Source organism: Ostrea edulis, chromosome 4 (genome assembly GCF_947568905.1).
Source record: "Ostrea edulis chromosome 4, xbOstEdul1.1, whole genome shotgun sequence".
NCBI lineage: Eukaryota > Metazoa > Mollusca > Bivalvia > Ostreida > Ostreidae > Ostrea > Ostrea edulis.
In genome coordinates this window covers 31,771,964-31,793,323 of record NC_079167.1, presented here as the reverse complement: position 1 = coordinate 31,793,323, position 21,360 = coordinate 31,771,964, and the positions used below count along the sequence as shown (strand labels likewise).

Here is a 21,360-nt window from a genome sequence, read left to right as displayed (position 1 = left end):
TTCTTTCGGTTGTTTTTGGCTATTTGGCCACAAAAAGACAATTGTCTTTGAAATTGAACGTAGGGGTTTTTGATCGTAGGGGTTTTTCATTAGCTGCCTCAATTTCTTCGGTTTTAGTCATCTTCCATCTTGTTGATTTGGGATTTATAAAAGCACGGCGGCAGTGTTGATGAACAAATTGACCAGGATTAACGCTTGATATTTGGTCTTGTTGTTCACAATTAATTCTGTTTATGTTATCACATCCCTTTTGCCCAAGTTTTACTGTAGAACCATTCTGAAGAGTCTGGTCACATAATATGCAGGTTTCCATAATGATCTAAAAATTTGAAATAAATTATAGCAATTTAATATATATTAATTGAAAATTCATATTAAACTTATTCGATTGTACTTTCAGACATACTTTAGATTAAAAATGTTCCAAATATTTATACATATAAATGGTGATTATATTCATATACACACACGCGCGCACACACACACACTCATATATATATATATATATATATATATATAATCGCGGCCTTACTACACCTTTAGAAGTTTAGAAAATATTATGCAATTTTTACCATAACGGCGGTCCGTACTTATTTTTACGTGATAGAATTCCTTCGAACAATTGATATTTATATCTCATATATTTGTTCTCTTAATGTGTATATTTTTCGTAGTGTTTTTGTCTTATATTCATTGTAGTGAGTATATGAATTAAATTTACATATTCAATAGATATATGCTTGTATGCAAGGTGAAGATAACGAACAGTGATCAATCTCATAACTCCTACAAGCAATACAAAATAGATAGTTGGGCAAACACGGACCCCTGGACACACCAGAGGTGGGATCAGGTGCCTAGGAGGAGTAAGCATCCCCTGTTGACCGGTCACACCCGCCGTGAGCCCCATATCCTGATCAGGTAAACGGAGTTATCCGCAGTCAAATCAGTGTGCCAAGAACGGCTTAACAATCGGTATGAAACACGTCAGACAGCATTTGACCCAATGCGAGGTATCGACGAACTAGATCGTTATAACGACCATAGAATTTGCGAAATGCTGACTTCAATCGAGACTGTTGAAATCCCTGTACCATCAACTTGTTTGTCAGTAGCTTACCTCGATTTAAAAACTGACTATACCCAGAACAAGCTCTTGCATATCGAATCAGTTGAGATATATAAACACCATATGCAGGTGATAATGGAATATTGCTACATAAATGTGGGAAGTTGACGATGGAGAAGCTGAAATCATCCCGTTTGTCATACAGATGAGTTGTCAGTTTGCCGTTAATGTCTACGTTAATGTCTATATTGAAAAATAACACACCAGACCGATACTTTAAGATTGATAGAACATCCCGACTTTAAAATGCACAAATATCAAATTATATATCCTAATTAGGAAATAGAATAAATTCCATCATGCATCTTGACTCTAAAATTCATTATTTATTGAACAAATCATCAAAACACATAAAAACTTACCTAAACTATAAAAACTTTGCATCGTCTGCTTCGTGTTGACGTCAAATTTTCAGGTATACGATACCTCGCGTATGCCATTATTGTTACATGTACATGTAAAATACGGAATACTCTTGATTAATTTTTAAATTAACTGCTCGGTCGACTTTTGATATGTTGTCAAAATATACACACTTAATTGATTATAACAAAATTTGTTTTTGTTGCAATTTGTTTGAGGTTTATTTTTAAAATGACTGCTCTATAAATCATACATTGTCTGTTATGCGTCTGTAAATAGCCCCATGCGCGTCACGGGAATTTTAACATGATGTTTTATCACTCAGACGCAAATGACAAACTTTAAGGCTGAAAGAGCGTAAAACAACGAATTACTAATTAAGTAAGAGGTATTTGATATTTTTATTTCTCTTAAACTTATGGCAATGTACTGTTGTAAGTTCGTTTGTATGAAATTTATTGAACAGAGGGGCGTGGCAGTCCAGTCGCGCTGTCACTCCCATCTGTACAATAGGGTCGGAAAGTCTCGTCATGTGACTCGCGAGAAATAACGTGAAATCGTACTTCCGGGCAGTTGTCAGGATGGCATTATCAATAATGTACTAGACTCGCTACGTTCAAAACCACATAGACCTTACTACAAAAAGCGAGAGAGCGATGGATAACAACTGGGTTTAGAAAATGTGTTCTAAATAGAGCTCTGAGTTATTACAGCGGTTGTTCAAGCGTCAATACGAGACATTTTCCAACAAAGTACAGGTATGTTGACATTATAGAGTCGTCTGCATCATATGCACTGCACAGTCGTTTGCATCATATACACCCATACATCTATATCTCAGAGTTTAGTTCAAGATATCGAAAGTCCTCGATCAAAATCTCAGCAATATATTTGCGTAGTTCTGATTAGAATGATTCTTAATTGATGTTGTGGTACCCCCCCCCCCCCCGTAATAATCTGCATCGAGTGAAAACGCTAGAGCACTAGGAAAGAATAAAACTTTTTTCCTGTTGTGTATAACATGGATATATATTCCTATTTCATTCTATGATTTTGAACGTTTTACGGTTTCATTTAGAAATTAATCTAAATTATTTCATAAAGATATTTCTATAAAATGAAAACAGAACTTTTTACTGACACCAATCATATTAGAGACATATGGAAGTCCCACGAGTCAGTTTTGTTTCCACTATGTAGCTGCAGTAATTTATAATATTATAGTATATACATTTGGTATGTAAACCTGCATACAGAAACAGATCCAGAAATTCGTTGGGGGGGCGGAGCTTTAAACCCGCGACTGGCATCTAAGATTTTTTATTTATTTATCTGAATTTCAGCTGAATTATCTATCTTATGAATTTTGGTTTATCTGAATTGATAGAACATGTTATATGAAATATTGACAAGTCCAGATAGTCAATTTGCATTTTAATGTGCATAATCTACATGTTTTGTGTGACAATGACTACAATGTTAATTTGTTAATCTTTTAGATATAAAAGGGCAAACAACATAGCTGGATAAAGCATCCTAAGTCTGCACCTCGTAAAGCTATGACAATGAGAGAAATGTATTCACCCAGGCAATCAGAATATAGGTAACTCACCAGAGCTCTTTATACAATATATGCTCGTCAAGCTATCAATATTAAATGATATTCATTCTGTAATGAATACTTGTATACATGTAAATTCAGGTGATCCCAAAATATAAAGGTTCACCAAAAATGAATGCATCTCCAGACAATATAGAAATTTTAAAAATGTCCTTTACCTGCAACAGCAAAGGATGCCTGTGCAAACATATGGGGATTTTTTACTAGATAAATGCAGATATCATTATAAAGTTTTTCTTTACAAATTCTATCAAACAGCGGTATAAGTAAATAAATTTTATTATGCTATAAGAAAATGTTGAATGTCCAAATAAGAATTATCAAGCATTGGTATTTTAATGAAAAAATATATAGACATAGTGGATGTCAGTCTTTTTGATTTTTGGGGGGTAAAATTTTCAGAGTGCAACCCGGAAGGTGCGCTGCAGCCCAAAGAGAGTCATGGTTATTGGCATCAAGTTCTCCATCAGCTTTACCTCACAGGCACCACTTGTGATTTCATAGTTTGAACACCAATGAACATGGAAGTGATTCTCATCCTTCGAGATGAATTATGGGAATTATACTTGACATACATGATTGAGCCTTTGTGCCTTCTCTGCAATAACCAACTAGACAGACTTGTGAAAATTCAAATGTCTTCCATTAGTTTTATTTTGTTTTTGCTACAAATGATCAGTGTGAAGATGTGCATGAATCACCATTGTAACAATTTCTTTGACTAGCAACCTTAAATAAATGTTCACTTTATCATTTACTTGAATGCATTTAATACAACTTGACAATCCAGAATAATGTGAGTAAGAAGTTGTACATTTATAGTATCTAAGTCCAAAGGTAAGATTTAATTAATTGTGAAATTCATATCAGCTATTTCCTTCAGTAGAGGATTTGCAAATGTACAAGAGTCACACAGAGTTGAAAATCTTAGTGGACAGATATATATGTCTGTATTGTGAAGGTATATGATTTAGAATATGGATGTTTTTAATTAAATTCAATTGCACACTCCACATGAATTTGACTCTTCCTGGTCTTGTAACAGCTGTGCTTCATTGGTCACTGGTATGAACCCTTGTACCGCCCATCCTAGAAGTTGTTAAAATGGGCCCATTCTCTTCATAACAGCCACCAACACATTGATACTTCTGACGGTAATGATGTATATAACAGCATCTGTAACAAGCATAGACATCAAGTGAATATCATTAAAAGTATTGCAGGTGTGGATCAAGATAATTTGCAAAGGAGGGTGGGGGGGGGGGGCAAGTGTAATTCATATTATCCCCCTAAAAGAGGTATGTGTGTAAATTAAAATTATCATAATTGCAACCCAAATCCCCGCATTTCCTCTTCTTGCCCTTGTAAAACACCTTAGAGTAATAAACTGTTTTATATAAGGCTGCATGTATATAAATTTTATTATTATTATCACTGATCGAGGTCATGAAATTTACAATTACCTGTTCTACCTAAAAGCATCAATAGCATTAAGGAAGATGTTATCTAAATTTAAATGTTTTACACATAAACACTATATATCAAGTTTGGTTCCTCCTGGAGTCAGAATTTCTACCCTAGGAATCATGATATTTACAAGCTTGATGTTTTGTTTACTGTCACAACAGAAGCTGACCACTAGCAATAGGTCACATGAGAGAATCAATTGACCTAAAAATCTATCAATTAACATGATTGAAATGTTTTAATCTTTATATCCATGATAAGATATTCTTTATATATTTTATATTGAATTCAATTTGGTACTTTGACCTCTTTATTTTCAAAATAATTGGAATTATGTCTATATACATACATGTGAGAGTTGGCCTCCATGTGTCCAATGAAGAAATTATGAATAATGGAATCACAAATTAATGATTGTCTAATGCTTACAGGGATGGATCCAGGAATTTTTGAGAGAGGGGAATTTTACCATTAATTTTGGTTATCAAGGGAGGGGGTCCACCCTCAAAATGTGTTATTTTTACTTTATTTTAGCAAAATTTCCTGAACCAGCACCCCTTCTGGATCCACCACTGGGTTATCATTTACTCCTTCATTCTTGATTACAAACCTAAGGACACTAAATTGTAATTTCACATTTTTTTTTTAATTTGACAATATTTCATTATCACACAACAGCAAAATTATGAAAGCATATACATGTACGTACAATAATAGCAAATTGATTGTTCTGACATATCATTTGATATACATATATATTCATAAGAAAATTTGAACTATCATGCATATTACAGATTATCAGTCATCAAGATTTTTGTTGTGTTTTTTTTTTTTTTTTGGTTCAAAGTAATTTCACATTTTGAATCTTGCTTATTAATTGATATGTTGATATGGAATCAAATGACATGCATGCACGCAGAAGCTATGTGAAAAATGTCAGATCTTGTGTAGCAATTTGTAAACCCAATGATTACAAAGCCTATTAGTATTCTATATCAGTAAAAGAAAATCCTATTTTAATTCATATTTTGCAATAGATATGATAAAAGGAATAAGCATTTAATAATAATTATCAAAATCTATAGTTTAAAATTGAAAAACAATCTCATAAAAAATATAACATATATTTTACACATGCATTTTTGTAAACTTTACAAAAGGAACAGATTTCCCCCCTGAATTTATATAAAAATCAGTATTATGTCCTGTGACATTTTGTTATTATGCTTTAATAAACTTCTAATATTGACTTTGTCCTTGCATGGTCACTTTGTCCATTTTTTTTTTTATATCTGTACCCAGGTTTTGTCTTGTGACTTTTACCCCAACTAATCCCTCTGTGTATAATACACATGGGATGTTCTTTACAGCTCAGCAAGCCCCTGGCTTTGTTTCTCATTGTTCCTTATCTACAATTACTGGGTGAATGACTTTGTGAGGTTGTAATTTGCCATCTAATACTTTTATAAGCATTTCATATCATGATCAACATGTCATGCTATTTCAGTCAATATTATAAATAATTCATTTGACACATAATATGTAATATTGTAGGCTTATATGGTAATATTTGGAAAATAATGGCAAAGCAATTCTCAGCATGAACATTGAAAATTATGTTGCAATATACATGTACATCACCCAATACAAAGGCAAAGGATACATTTTAATTTTTACGTTTAAATTCATATGAAATATTGTGAAATTCATAATCATGTGAATGCATAGCTGCAGAACTGTAGCTCTCTGAGAAAATATTAATTGGTACAGATCTGTCCCAATATTTTCTCAGAGAGCTACAATTCTGCAGCTAGTGAATGTGGTTAACTTATACTACCATTAAGATATGTAATCTCTTTCTAATATTTGTTTAATTTGTACCTTTTTCATATTGTACAACAAAGTATAATTTAATGCACATTAATCCTCGAATTATAATAAGTTTTTTAAATTATTTTTTTTTAGGCTTAATTTTTTTTTATTTATTTGTACAAATAGAAATTAAGTGCATCATAATATATACTTTTAAAGGTAAGATGTACAATTGATATATAATCACTCATACCAACCATTCATACCACTCAAACATTTCAAAACTATGGATTATAAATTTTGATTAGTGCAAAATTTGTTAATTTCTATAAGGTCATCTCAAATCTTTTAAAATCATTTTAGTGACTTTTTGGGGGAAAACACCTGAAACACTTTTAAAGCCAATTTAAATGGTCCAGGTCAAGCATATTTTGCTTTTAGGCCAAATCTTTGTAAGATCATTTGTGCACTTTGACAATTATCTCTAAATATTCGGGCTAGTATAATGAAGAAGTATGGATGTTTCAATTTTCATTAACATTTAATACCAAAACCATATCTCCTTTTCTTGACCAAAAAAGCCCCCCCCCCCTTCCACACACACACAGTGAGGTCTAGATCCGCCACTGTTTAATCTGTGATTTTGGGGCGAAGTTGGATCAATTTCATTTTATGAACAGGTCCAGTGGTACGATGAATTTTTCATTTTCAAGACAAATTAATAGAAATATAAATTGTTAGCCAGTAAAAAGAAGTAATGATTTAAATCAGATACTTGGAACAGTGTTGATGTTAACAGGGACCTATATACTAGTTAGTATATAGCTATGATGTTAACTTATGAAATTCTTATATTGTATACAAGATATTATCCAACTAACAGATAGACTTTTGCAATTATATCTTATGCATTATGAACTGTAGCTAAACAATATCACTATTAAAATCTTATGTCCATTTCCATGTAGTTGGGAATCAATTAAGCTTTCCTGGTTCCGATTTTGGTTTAATTTTTATTTTGTGAACATAAATCAATATTTGTCTAATCACAGGAACCGGTAATTTTGTCTGTAATGATAATAATGAGAGTCTATACGATACCACCCCCCCCCCCCCCCCGTGTTTTTATTAAGAGGTGGTATTGAATACACCCGTAAATATCATTACAGACAAAATGGTAATATATTTACAAGTGCACTCTACGTATTGTTCTCCACGGGCAAGGGGACAGGCACCGGAAGTACGGATACATGTATTTAGAGATTGACCTTCTACTGGTATATAATAAAATGAATTTTATTGTACCGGTAGAAGGCCAATCTCTATACCGGTAGAAGGCCAATCTCTAAAGCTTACAAAAAAGCGTGAAACGATTACATGAATCGAAAGAGGGATGAAATAGACTACGAATTCATACATTTCAGAGAAATTATTCCCACCAAAAATAATATGAAAAAAAGGTGGGGGGGGGGGGGGGGGAGTAGTAATATCCATATTTAAGGTGCCTGTGCAGGCAAGGGCGCATCCAGGAATTGTTTAAAGGATGAGCGGATTGCGACCCAAGTTTGTGCCTATTCCGCCCCGGTCCCAAAGATGGGTGAATATCTCAAACTGGTAAAATGACAAGTTTTGTTTAAAACTATGGAAGTAAAGTGGAGTGACTACAACCCTCTCGATCCGCCACTGATGAACAAGAACTACATTACGGGGATTAGGAAGCACAGGGTTCATTTAGAATAATTGTAATCTTTAAGGAAATCTTCGTGGAGCACATTATCGCAAATAGTTGCTGAAATTGAACCTTACCATAATTCCGCCGGCGAGGATTGCAGCTATTTTCACTTTCACATCGCAGGAGGTGCGTTTGATGAGCTATCAACTTATACAGACAGTATCTCCTCATATCTACATGTACAGGGGCGGGTCCAGGAATTGTGGTTACGGGGCGCCACTTTATGAGGCAGTGGGTCCATGGCGAAGGCCTGGTTGGGGCCCAGGGGGCGAAGCCCCCGGAAACTCCTGGGTTTTACAAATTTTATGGGGCTTGAAATATTTCTCCTATTTAGTCATTTGTATTACATGTATTTTCTATCATTTTAATAAGGTGAAATTAACAAAATGACCCAAATTTTAAGGGTTTTTTGGGAAAATATTAAGTTCTCCCAATAAAGTAATTAAAAAAATTAAAAGATTTTGTCATTTATTTCTCCGCCTGCGCCACCTCTAAATCCGCCACTGATGTATATTGCAATAATCTACCAGAATATACTGACACCTTATAGGTGATACTTCATTAGTACAAATGGACACCACCACCACCACCATCCCTCCAAACGGAGGGGGTGAGACTAACAACGAAAGGGGAAAAACACATTCCGCAAATTATAATATACATGTAACAGGCTGTCTTTGCATTTAGTCCGAGTGTTTTCAGTTATCTTTTTAAAAATTCTATATATTGATTGCAACACAAACATCCTATTATAATTACATGGCGATGATAAAGTCTCAGTAAGTTTCCACAAAGCTGAAAATTGGTATACACCATATTGTACAAACTGATACAGAACTAAAATATTGCGGAAACTTATCAAAACTTTGCGGTAGACTATCAATATAGCAATGTGCATACTAAAACAGAACAGTTTCTGCAAACCGAAATTTACGCAAACTTGATCAGCTTTCAGCAAATTTTCGTTGCGGAAACTACTTGAAAACAACGTAGATATGTCAAGTTTCAGCAGGACACACCAAGTTTTTGCAGGGAGAAAGCTTTCAAGATGAAAAATGAGTGCGGAAACTTGACGAAAACCACTTGTACACCTAAGTCTATGTAGTGAAATTTGTATTTTTCATCCATTTGTAAATTCCATGTTTTTAATGAAAAGAACTTACATGTATATAAATTGACATTAGTAAATACTATGTAATATTGCAGGTAAATTTTGTAGGGTATATAAGCGAGTGGGGGGGGGGGGATTCAGACCAGCTTTTAGTGTTAGGAATTGCATGCTTTAGTCCCAGTTTGTGTTACTCTGAAGTGAAGTCCCAATTGGTTATTAAAATGCACGCACATAGATCTATACATTTCCATACACCTATATTCAGTGCAACCCCCCACCTAAAATTTTCAAATTTAAGGTAAATCGCGGTATCTTGTTTAAAAAAATGTACTAAACGATAAAAGAAGCAATAATTTCTTCCACTCCCGGAGAAATAAATGACAAAATCTTTTGATTTCTTGCATTACTTTATTGGGAGAACTTAATTTTGTTCTAAAACCCATAAAATTTGAGTCATTTTATTAATTTCACAAATGACTAAATAGGAGACATATTTCAAGCCCTGTAAAATCCCGGAGCTTCCAGGGGCTTCGCCCCCCTGAACACCACCAGCACTTTGCTCTGGGTCCACTGTGGGCCTCAAGGCGGCCCCCGGACCCCCTGCCTCATAAAGTGGCGCCCCCTCCCTGTAACCGCATTTCCTGGACCCGCCCCTGATATTACGAAGTTCATACAGCCCGAATCATCGAAGCTTAGACTGGGTATTTTGAATTGAAGATTTTAAGATTTCCAAAACGCAGTTTGACAAATAAAAACGGGTGTGTAATGCTCTAGTATGAAATTATATTGGAAAAGAAGAATCTACACGCGTGCAAATGCGCATGCCTTTCTGCTGTCTGACTGGCTCTATCCTTCCGACTCTCGCGTTATAATCTAGGGGATAATTGAATTATCTCTCAAGATCCGTGCAAATGGCCACATTTAAGTAATAGACAATTGTGTAGTATTACATGAATTTACATTTGTTGATTTTAAGGCAAGATAACCATGAATTATGTATTGTATTCAGAGGCGGGTGCAATATTTCAGTTTGGGGCCCGGAGAAATTGCTGGGTGGGTGGGTCTAAAGACCGCCTTTAGACCTCAGTAAGTCCAGGACAAAGTCCTGGGTGGTTCCAGGGGACAAAGCCTATGAAAGCTCCCGCTTTTTTCTTTCTTCTTTTTATTGCGAAAACTAGCACCAGTACTCTCTAAAGTATTTTGATTGCATATCTTTATTCTTAAAAGCTGTATATTTGGCATGCGCATATTTAATATACATTAATGAAAAAAAAGTCTAAAACTATATCGCATTAAAAGTGTACAAATTAAGTTTACTTAGTTCATTCCCAACATTGGGTGCATGATCTTTAGTTCCTTAGAATGTATTAAGTACTAGAGACACACGTTACATGGATATGAAAACAGACACTCAGATTTGATTGATAGGATATTGTTTAAGTTTCCTCTCGAGAATTTTTCACTCATATGAAGACGTCACCATTGCCGGTGAAGGGCTAAAACATAGGCCTATGCTCGGTGCTTACGGCCTTAGAGCAGGGAGGGAATTTATCGTGCCACAGAAGTTGAGACAATGGGCCTCGGTTTTTTGCGTTCTCATCCGAAGGACTGTCCCATTGGGTCGTCTCTTACGACAGGCAAGGAGTACTGAGGACCTATTCTACCCGGTGTTGTAAAGCATAAAATCCCCCCCCCCCCCTCCCGCATAGACTTTTCCTCCGAAAAAACGGGCCCGGGATAGACATTCCCCCCGGAAAGATGGGCCTGGAATAGAATTTCCCCTTACGAAGAATTAACCCGGGTCCAACCCCAACCCCCTAAGAAAAACCGTCCCAGTATAGAAATTCCCCCTAAATGACAGTACACCCCAATTCTTAAATTTTAGCTATGTATCTGTTTCCATTTCTATTACTAGAATTCTCTTGCTTATTTAGACCCAGTAATTCTTCTGATTATTTTTGTGTGTGTGTATCGTGAACAATCATCATCTTATGATTTTTTATAAAAAGGAAATTGCTCAAATCGTGTAATGGTATATCAAAATTCATTCAGACATCTTAAGTCTTTATCGTTATTTACTAGTATCTAACATTTGAATTAGTAAAGTTGGGAAGAACTTAAATGATTTTTTTAATTTAAATAAACGAGAAAATTGAATTACTTTTATTTATACAGTTCATCTATTTCACTTTTCAGATATTTTAATTATACATCTTATAGTCACGTCGCGCACGGTACTGGTGTTACTTTCATACGTGCATTAGAAAATGTTTCCGCTATGTTTACACAGTTGTATATTTTGTGGATTATTAAAGTCTTATACATCAATGACAAGGAAAATATATAAATAATAATAATAGCTTATATAAAATATAATTTACACGCATTATATTATCAATAACGGAATTATATACACGCAGATGTCGTCATTTTTCGTTGTCCCGCGTTACATGAAATACGCATACGCTTTATCCACAGATTAATAAAATGATTGATTTTGTCCCAAATAACGTAAGAATTGGTGTATGATTGTGACGTCCTTATCTAAAAACCATAAACCAATTACTTTAAACATTTAGTTCATAGAATTGATATAGCGACCTTAAAAATGGCAAAGACAGTGCCTGTCAGTGGTGTCCCGTGTTTGTAGATAGACTGCAAATGCAAATCATCATGACCAGTAGCACGCCTAATACAGGGGGAAGTTGACTATCCTTGTTACATTTATAATGTACATGTATCGTGGAGCACAATGTATACCAGTATTATAAAATTCTGAGTATATCCATGAAGTAGATTGATTTTATCGGTGTCCAGTGAAATGTCCTTTTTCTACAAATACCGCGCTTTTTAAACAATTCTACCATTTTATGTCTTATTTCTAAGCATTATTCCAAAGCGAATATTTTAATGAATATAACTTACAGAAAGTACATAAAATTTACTATATAGAATATACAACATTTCATTTTATCCCGCGTCCATTTAGGAAAACGAAAAGATACTTAATGTCCAAATAAATGTCCCATGTGATTTTGTCGCGCAATGACGCGACGTCAATGTACACAACCTACGTCTAGCTAAAACGTAAAATGTTGCTTTTATTATTTTTGAATTATCTAAATTAAAATAATTTTTAAAAATAGTATACAAGGTATTTAAGCTATTGCATGTGTATCTCATAGATATGTTTTACTCTAGATCTGGTACATATACTTTAATTGACTTTATCAAATGACAATTGTACAGACTACATTTAGTTGCATGTACTACTGTATGTCATCGTCGCAAACCACGGGTTATTGTTTCATTCTATTTCACATACGTTTGTGAAATAGAATGAAACAATAACCCGTGGTTTGCGACGATGTACTGTATGTATGCATATAAAAATTCAGCATTGAACAGATACACTTACGGTGTGTAAAACGTTGCAATATTATACAAATCTTGATTTATATACGAAACTCTTTAATCATATTCGATAATCTTGTTATTCATATATGACAAAATTTTAATTATATTCGATAATCTTAATATTTATATGCGAAAATTTTGATTTATATTCGATAATCTTGTTATTTATTTACATTTGGTAACCTTGTTATTTATATTCGATAATTATATAAATCTCGATTTATATTCCATAATATTTGATTCGTATTTGATAATGTTGATGTACACATGCTAGATGTACGCATGAATTTAGTCATATTGATTGTAGGTGAAATGCATAATTTCAAAAATTGATAAAAGAATTAGCTTCATTGACCATGACCTGACCTCGGATGTCTTAAATTTAACTAGAGGAGCTACTCTGCTAAAATTAAACTTTAATAAATATACAGCACTACCAGCCGTGAGACATTTGGCCTACTGCCTGAATTGAATAGTTGACCTTGCCCTAATATGCTGAATAAACCCAGTAGCTATGTCGAAGCTTGGGTGGCTGCCCTGTAATCCCCCATAGGCTGCTTACCTAGCTGGATTAACAAGGGTGATACAAATTTGAATATGTATTAATCGTAATCAGAAACAGGGTGCAAATTTACATATATGGCGGAAAGGGTCGCGTGCAATTTTTTGTGGGGAACTGGGGAGGCGGCCAGTTTGACTACCAACGTAGGGGCAACACAGAGGGCCTTATGTGGACATGGGTGCCTGGACCTGAACGGGTGATCATCTAAGGGGGAAGAGATCTCTGCGCATCTCAGCTGTCTCCTGCGTGCTACCTGGTTTAAAGAGCAAGTACAGAGCAAACTGTGGACCCTCCTACAGTTTCCAACATGCACCAGCCAGTAGCATTCCCTAGGAGGTGGATGTGAGCACAGGCACCAGAACGGTGGATATATATAGCGTGTTAGATCTTATGTACCCCCCCCCCCCTTCCAATGAATGAAAGATATATACATAAGTCACATATTAAATGAATTGAATGTCAAAATCTTGTTAGAGTATCAGTGACGTGTTGAACAACCTCACTGTTGTATTTAGGACCCAGGTGATCTCTGGCGGGTGTGAGCGATTGCCCCTGGAATATTTCGCCCATATGCGTTGGTACTCCAGAAGAGTAGAGGAAGCCTCTCTCTCTCTCTCTCTCTCTCTCTCTCTCTCTCTCTCGTAGAGTAAAATAAAAAAAATTCGCATATGAATATCAAGATTTCTCACATATAAATCAAAATTTCCGTCCGCATATAGATATCAAGATTTCTCACATATAAATCAAAATTTCCGTCCGCATATAGATATCAAGATTTCTCACATATAAATCAAAATTTCCGTCCGCATATAGATATCAAGATTATCGAATACAAATCAAGATTTCCGCATATGAATAACAATATCATTAGATCAAAAGTTCAACATCTGACAAAAAAATCTAAAGTCACACGGTTTTCACGAGACCACCCCTTCAAAACTAAATATGATATATATTGAAACTAACCGATTCGCAAGTAAAACATACGAGTATAAATAACACTCTGTATACCTTTTCTACTGTTTATTCAGAAATGAAAGTGAACATTAAAACGTTAAAATGTAATATTATTTGGAAGTTTTTATCTCTCACTTCAACTCACCGTGGTTATTATTATTATTCATTTATAAAGCGCAAAACTACATATACTTTCTATGCGCTGGTTGTTGTTTTTTTTCCACTAGAGCGTGATCGATGTAGATCGATGACAGAAACGTACGGGAGTTTTTAACCCCCCCCCCCTTCCGTGTTTGGCATTAATAAAAAGTATTAAAGAGAGCAATGATTATTAAGTCTATATATATCCTAGAAAAAACCAAAACTGATTTTTTTTACTGTGTTCAAATTTTTCAGAGGTCATATTCATAAGAATTGCAAGCCTTATTTCATGGGATGGTTACCTGTAAAATACGAAACGAAATCGAAAGGAAACGAAATCTACCGAAGCAAAACGAAACCTACCGAAACGGGTACCCTTATTTCATACGACATGCCTGCTGTTGTAGGCACGGTGAAATAAATACAGTACGTATACTTTGGAGTATTTCTAAGAATTCATAATTTTTATGAATGTACACTATACACGTACAAAGATTTATTTTCAATTTTTAAACATTAATCATGCATGTGCTTTAGTTATGATATTACAGCTTGGAGATAATGAATTTGTTTAAAATGTGACGTTGCTTTCGTGATTATATTTTGCCACAATTTATGACGTTATAAGTGTAACGTAAAGTGACACCAATACCGTGCGCTTAGTGAGTCGATTTTTTACGAAAAATCCTACTTATATTGACCATCGTTAAAGTCTTTTGGTAAGCATATTGTATTTACAATAAAAATATTTGTTTGTTTTATGAATATCGTAATATTAATGAGCGCATATCTATTTCCTTAAACTATTATAACAAATGAAATCCGGAAACAGGGGGGGGGGGGGGGGGTTTATATATATACCAGGGCGATTTTTCCGCCAAAGGGGAGACTCTATACTGATTTTGTACATAGGGGGAAATTATATCCTGGGGCGCAATTCCGGGCCCGTTTTTCCGGGGGGGGGGGGGGGGGGTCTATGATACAACACCGGATCCCCACGGGATGAAACATATCTGATATACATATTACATGTAAAAGCCCTACATTAACTGGATACTGGATATTGGACTACAAGGGCTTTGCAATTGAGGACTAACCAAATCACGGTTAGGGTGGTTCGGGAGGGGTTGTCCCCCCCCCCTTACGGGAGAAAATATTGAAGCATTACAGGTAATGATCAATTGCAATTGCAATTAAATTCTTATCTTTGAAATGATGGGGGGGTTCCATCTCCACACCCCTTAATTCTGCAAGTGAGACTGTTAGTTAACTCTATGATAAAATTTAGAAGATATAAAACAGAAAGAATTTTGATACAAGTAAAAAGTTTCATATATTTTTGGAAAATTATCTAGATGTGCAATATTTAGGATTAAGCTCAATAAAAATCCGAAGTACGTAACATTTGATAAGGGTAATTTTCGCATGGGGCGCCTCTATGCCGGCTTGATTAGATCGCGTCGTATACGTACATTTAATGACAGAGTGAAATTTTAGTGTTTTTATTGAAGAAAATATGTGGTTGTCATAGACAAAAAACTCCGCACTTTTATCGTGTCCAGAGTTAAATGTCGCACTTTTAAAGGTATTTTGTTGATTAGGAATATGCATTGATTGATCACTATTTTACGATCAAGTGTTGCATCTATATATTTTGGAAAATGAACTATACGTGATGGCTGGTCGAGGGGTTGGGGAAAGGGTGGGTGCTTTGATCAGTCCGCTACTAAAGTTTTCCTAGTAATGAAGACAGTATTAGTTCTTCATTGTAAAATCTATTTCCAATATCAACCGTAACTATTTCAACTCCAGTAAAGCTTCCACCAAAAAATTACAACAAACAACAAATCATCGATACATAAATGTTCGAGATTATGTCTCTAGGTAGTGTCAAAAATAACAACGAAATCTTTCTTTGGAAGCGGAAGACCATAATGATAACAGAGATAACAATGAGGTCTTCAGTTGGAAGCGGAGGACCTGAATTACAGTAAACAAAAAACCCATTTATACTAGACTAGATAGGTTAGGGTCAATGGCTTATGATCTCGTGTCTGACGAAGCGTAACGTGTAGAATATAATAGGGTAGATTGTTAATTGGGAATACAAAATGACTGACTAGTGGGACCACTATTTTTTTTTATTTAAGTAGTGTCAAGAACAACGAAATCTTCCGTTGGAAACGGAAGACCTTAATGATATCTTATTCAGGTTTCCATTTGGGAGCAGAAGACCTTAACTACAAGACTTGTTCGGTTAGGGTCAATGTGTTATGTTGTCGTGTCCGACGAAGCGTAACGACTAGGATTTAAAAGGATAGTTTGTTAATTGGGAATACACAATGACTGACCAGTTGGGTCACTATATTTTTTTTTATATCCGAACTAAACATCGTGTGATTATTTCCTGTACATATATGAAGTATTCAAATTGTACATTGTATAGAATATCAGGGACTAAGTAGAGTGATTGAACAGTATTTTCCGTTCAAGTGCCATTTATATCTGGTCAAAACGAGCCTTTTGTCAATTTTGGACCATAAATTCTGCAGGAGGAGGGGTGGCTTCTGCTCCTCCGCCGCTAAAGTTTTGGTTTTTTTTAAATTTCAAAATATTCATAAATAAACACCGCACGATTATCTATTCTAAATATTCAAATTATTCAAAATGTTAACGTTGTCTATTTCAACTTTCAATATAGTTAGGAAGCTAAGTGAATAACGCTGAATTTTACCGCAGATATCCATTGACTTCATTTACCTGATTATTATAGATCAACACAATTATATTTATATGTGTACTTTTAAAAAGTGGCGGATCCAGGGGGTTAAATTGCAATATGAATACTTTACTTTTGAAGAAAGAAAAAATAGAAAACCCAAACAGATAGAAACTCCAAATAAACAATGAAACATACTAGTAAAGATCACAGGAATTTATCACGTACAAAATCAGTATCTAGGTAGTATTAGTGGGTTAGTGTCTGACGAAGCGTAACGGCCAGAACTCAATGGTGAAGTTCGTTAATTGGAATTACACAATGACTGACCAGTGCTTTACGTTCAGGGGTAAAAATGGGCCACTTGTCAATTCTAGAAATTGAACTGTGCGAGGGAGAGGGGGATGTTCGCTCTCGGTCATCCACCACTAAATTTAATAAACATCATATGATGAATTCCTTAACATGTATATATGTAAAGTATTCAAAATGTTAACATTAAATTTACTTGTATTTTAACTTCCAATAATGTTACAATGATAGATGAGTACCGCTGTTATAGGCATCACCAAAATTATCTAGCTAGTGGCGGATCCAGAGGGGTAAGAAGTAGGCATAAAATCGTGATAACAGTACTTTGCTTTTGGAATAATGATAAATAAACCCTGACAAGACAACCCTGATATATATATATAAATGTCCGTGATCATAGAAATGTATCACATAAAAAATCGATGACTAAGTGGAATAACAATTAATTGTCAATGATAACAGGTTTTCATTGCGAAGCAGACCTTAATTACAATAAACAAGTACACCCACAAGATGTTGTCGTGTCTGACGAACCGTAACGAGTAGGATTTAAAAGGGTAGTTTGTTAATTGGGAATACACAATGACTGACCAGTGTCCCCACTACATTTTTTTTTAAATTTCCGAACTAAACATCGTGTGACTGTTTATACCATACAAATATGAAATATTCAAATTGTACATTGTAGAATACCAGGGACTAAGTAGAGTTACAATGGGAGTAGTTTTTTTAATTGGAAGTACACAATGACTGACCAATATTTTCCGTTTGAAAGTGCCATTTCTATCTGGTCAAAACGAGCCTTTTGTCAATTTTGGACCATAAATCCTGCAGGAAGAGGGATGGCTTCCGCTCCTCCGCCTCTAAAGTTGTTTTTCTAATTTCAAAATATTAAAAAATAATCCTCGTATGATTATGTATCCTAGATATTTAAAGTATTCGAAATGTTAACGTTATTTCAACTTTCAATATAGTTAGGAAGCTAATATTAAGTGAATAACGCTAAATATTACCGCAGATATCCATTGACTTCATTTACCTAATTAGTAGATCAACACAATACGTCTACCTAATAACTGGCGGTTCCAGGGGGTTAAACTGCAATATCAATACTTTGCTCTTGAAGAAGAAGAAGAAGGGGGAAAAACCAAACAAATAAAAACTCCAAATAAGCAATGAAACACACGAGTAAAGATCATTAGGAATTTATCACGTACAAAATCAACTCACGACTAGTGTCAGTGGCTGTATTCAATGATGAAGTTTGTTAATTAGAAATACACAATGACTGACCAGTGTTTTACGTTCAAGGGTAATGTCTATCTGGTCAAAATGGGCCGCTTGTCAATATTAGAAATTGAATTGTGCGAAGTAGGGGTGGAGTGTCGTTCTCGGTTATCTACCACTAAAGTTAATAAACATAACATCATATGATGAAGGCATGCCTTTATATATATATATATATATATATATATATATATATATATATATAAAGTATTCAAAATGTTTACATTAGATTATATCTACATTTATTTTAACTTTCAATAAGTTAGAATGATAGGTGAGTACATGTACCGCTGTTATAGGCATCACCAGAATTAATTTAGCTAGTGGCGTATCCAGGGGGGTATTATAAGAAGTAGGTATAAAATCGTTGTAACGGTACATGTACTTTGATTTTTGAACACTGATAAATAAATCAGATAATCCTGATATATAAATGTCCGAAATCATAGAAATGTATCACAATATAAAATCGTTGACTAAGTAGTGTCAATGGATTGATTTAAGGTTTCATGTCCATTGAAGCGTAACGATTATGATTTACGAGGGTAGATTGTTAATTAATTGGGAGTACACAATGACTGAACAGTGCTTTACATTCAATAGTCGTGTATATCTGGTCATTAAGTGGCTGGGGAAATAATTAGTACTATGCGTGAGGGATGGGAATGGGACGGGGGATCCGCCCATTCGCCACTGAAGTTATTATTTGAAAAATAAACATCGTATAGTTAAATTCTTTTGCGTATACAAGGTATTCAAAATCTTAACGTCATCTATTTTATCATCCAATGAAATTAAAATGATAAGTGAAGACTGTTGTATCCACACAACTTGTGTAACTAATTAGTGGCGGATCTCGGGGTTAATACATTTGTAAGTAGACCTAAAAATTTGCGATAACATTGCTTTGCTTTATGAGTAAAAAAAGTCTACAATATTAATAAAACATTGATACACAAATGTCGAAAATCATATAAGTTTATCACTATAAAATCGCTCGAGATGTTTAGAACACTTAGAGCCGAACTTCCCTAGAGTCGAGACGTCTGTTAACCGTTTATTCGGACACGCCTGTCAAAGTCTTTTCGACGCTTAATGTAAAGGTAGCAATCGGAGAAAGTACTTTGACTTGAGAATGAATACGATTGTAGAAGGGAGGGAAAGATGGACCGAAGCATACATTTTGTAAAACGATTCTTGTGTTGTTAAATAATCGAGAATCTTATTTGAGATGTCTGATTCGGTTCACTAAACAACTTAGCATCACCTAGCAGAGTTCATGTTTCACCGTAAGCACTTAACACTAATTTTAGAATATGTAAACAAGTTGTAAGCTAGGCCTATTCCGTAATTCAACAACATATCACAGGAACTGGTAATTTAATCTGTAGTAATAATACTGCTACCCTTTATAAAACCACAAGGATGGTGGGTGACGATAATTTTAAGAACTATTTTGAAACGAAGTTTTGAGTGAAGTATCAGCCCTTGTAGGTCCCCCCCCCCCCCCCCCCCCCCCCCCCCCCCCCCAATAGCAGCTGATTAGGGGATGGTACGGTATATGGTATATACCCACACTATTATTAATACAAACAAAATTACCGGTTCCTGTGAACATATTTTAGTACCTGACGACATATGAAGGGTTGTGAATAGTGAATGTGAGCAACTGCATGTGAATGCACGGGCAATGGAAGTTGATGTAAATAGATACATGTAGTATGTGCATGTATATATATTTATACATGCACATACTATATATTTACATTAACTTACAGTGCCCGTGTGTGAATGAGTATTTCATAGTGTTCTTGTCTGCTTGTTGCAATAATATAGTCCCGTCCAATTTTATATGGATATTTTTGTGCAAGGGTTATATGTATACAATTAAAATTGCATGGGGAAAAGTTTAGTAATGCAGAGCTCTAATATCTTTTATTATCTCTCATGTTTTTTAGACATTTATTCACAAACACATAGGCCTACACATAAGAGTTTATAATTACTATATATATTTAAAAATTAATGCCATGCCTTGGCTTTTAAGTACATTTTAAGAATCATGACAAACAACACTTTTTAAGATACAATTTTCTGTTTTATTGTTATATTCATGGAATAAAAATCCCATCCTGTGTTTTATTTGGGATATCTATTCCCATTCATGCTCAAATAGGATATTTACTGCCATTTCATGTTCATTATGGGACATTTCCTCCTATGGGACATTGTATCCCATATTAAGTTTAAATATGGGAGTTAAAATCCTATGGGAGAAATTATATTTTTTCTCCCATAGGATTTTTTGTGGGAGTGAAAATCCCCCAAGTGGGATTAAAAATCCCTCCAAAATCCCATGGGATTTTTTGATTTCAGGTGAAATATCTTAAAAACTACAATAGGTGCAAGTGTAAATGTTGGTGCATGTCTTGTGAACATAAAATCCCATCTTTTTTTGTGAAGGGTTTATTTGTATCCTTAATAAAAGGGTTGGCGAAACTCCGGACTTTTGTCGTGTCCAGAGTTAAATGTCGCACTGTTTTTTTCTAGGTCCTGTATTATGTTTCTTAATGTAAATATTGTAAAAACATGTTATTTCAGTGATCCCAATCGTCTTTGAAGATTTTTTGTTTCCAAATTGGTACCATTTTCCGTGAGGGTCACAATAAAAACATAAGCAATATCATTATTAATTAAAACATAATGAAAATGAGCCACTGCCCCCCCCCC

At 34.7% G+C, this 21,360-nt stretch overlaps 2 protein-coding genes across 4 annotated transcripts in view; one reads left to right on the top strand and one right to left on the bottom strand.

The window, feature by feature from the left end:
- LOC125672290 (asialoglycoprotein receptor 2-like) overlaps nt 1-21,360 on the top strand; it is a 69,934-nt gene that overhangs the window by 27,763 nt on the left and 20,811 nt on the right. The window contains exons 1-3 of one of the 3 annotated variants that reach the window (XR_007368928.2): nt 1,985-2,250; nt 2,992-3,095; nt 3,516-4,125. The exons of 1 other annotated variant lie outside the window; for it this stretch is intronic. The gene's annotated coding sequence lies outside the window, so the exon portion shown is untranslated. Of the gene's footprint in view, nt 1-1,984; nt 2,251-2,991; nt 3,096-3,515; nt 4,126-21,360 lie in introns of those variants that run through there. One more of the 3 variants, XR_007368927.2, reaches the window with a different exon arrangement.
- LOC125672289 (uncharacterized) overlaps nt 1-21,360 on the bottom strand; it is a 32,299-nt gene that overhangs the window by 7,692 nt on the left and 3,247 nt on the right. The gene's annotated exons all lie outside the window — the stretch shown is intronic.